Below are 1,789 nucleotides of genomic sequence, written 5' to 3' on the forward strand. Positions count from 1 at the left end.
AGATGGACAACAAGGCCTAAAGCCCAGAAGGCCGGCTCACGTTATGATGGGCCGGATTAAAAGGAAAGGGATGATGAATATTTCCTTTACGAGGAAGCAAGACCCGGACTTGTAATTAACTTGTAAGAGAAGATAGACTAGTCCTAGTCCTACTAGGACTCCACATGTAACCCGCCCCTCTAACTTATATAAGGAGGGGCAGGGCACCCCAAAGAGGGACGAGCAACAAGAAACGATCTCTAGGGCTAGACACAAAGAGCCGGCTTACCGACGACTCTCTCATAAGCATAATGAGACCTAGCCACAAACAGCATGTAGGGTTATTACCGGATGATGTTTCCCGGGGCCCGAAGCTGTCTAAACCCTTGTCTTGTGCGTTGATCCGCCCTGCGTCTCTCATCCCAATCAACCCCTCTCAAGCTACTACATAGATGCGTTGGCCTCACGACTAAGTCCTTACACCTAGGACATCTGACATGTTAATTCCACGAGAGTTGGCGCCCACCGTGGGGCTCGCGCACGGTGGTGTTGAGTTCTTGGAGGGATCTTCCCAGGGATCGAGAAACTCGCGATTGATCGGATGAAGAAGAGCCAGCGTGGAAGAATTTACATCAACCATGAAGCTCATCAGTCAAAGATTGAAGAAGTTTTCAGCAGCAGCGTATACAAGATTGAGTATGAAGGTTCAGGGTTCCGTCTGTGCAGCGCCACGTCCCAAGTCGCCGAGTCAGGCAAGAAGTCGGTCTCGCCGAAGATAAACCGCCGCCTCACGTGGTCTATTAAAACTGGCAGGTTTGGTCAACAAAAGGAGATACGTCAAATCAATCCTCGTCCAGTACAATTTAAACCAGTGTAATCTTAGAAAACGATGAGTCGGACAGCTGCTTGAGGTCACGTGAGAGATCCAGATCGATTAAACGTACGCACATAAATCAAGTCTTCATTGATTGACTTGAAAAGTAAAGCGTTATGGATTTTTCAAGGTTTTCCATGTGAAAGAGCCATCAACTAGTACTACCGATTCCAAATGTGAAGGCAAAAAGTGATCTATCCAATGATCCATAAGCACGAGAAGAAAAGTCAAACCAATCACAAATCGGAGGAGGATTTGGTCATGGGCGCATGTCGACTCCGAGTCGTTTCCAACCTCGCGCTGGCTGTACTGGCTCCGCCTCCGCCTCGCTCCAACAGCCGCCGCTGGTACGTACATAGCAAAGGAAAGAAGACCACAATTTGGAGAAGGACACGGACGAAAACCAATTGATCCAGCCACGACCCGGAAGCGGACATCTCCGTAGACCCGGGCTCGACCATTTGACTCGCCTCCGCCTCTACCGCGAGCCGCTCACCGCAACAGTCGTGCCAAGCTGGCCTCGGCCTGCGCCTTGACCGCAAGTCTGCACACGAGCCACCACCACTGGCATGTCACCTCACCCGCGTCTGCGCCACACTCGCTGCAGAGCCGCTTCGGCCCTGAGTCGCCTCTGGCACATGCGCCGGCCGGCTCTCCGCCTTTGCCGCCTCTGCTGCATGACCACAAGTCACTTCCTCCGCTCGCCCTCGCCACGGCCGCGGCTGAAGCCTCGCCTCTGGTTATATGCCTCCTGCGTGCGTCATCGGCATCTGCAGTCCAACATACGTTGACACTGGAGGCCGTGCAAGCATCTGTACCATGTCAGGCTACCGGAAAATCCATCCAACACCAGCATCCTTGTTTATTTGACAAGAATATCAGGTCAATTACCTCATGATTAAAGTATGATCCGATCCCGGCGCGCTGTCAATGGAG

The sequence above is a fragment of the Aegilops tauschii genome, chromosome 6 (genome assembly GCF_002575655.3).
Source record: "Aegilops tauschii subsp. strangulata cultivar AL8/78 chromosome 6, Aet v6.0, whole genome shotgun sequence".
Taxonomy (NCBI): Eukaryota; Viridiplantae; Streptophyta; class Magnoliopsida; order Poales; family Poaceae; genus Aegilops; species Aegilops tauschii.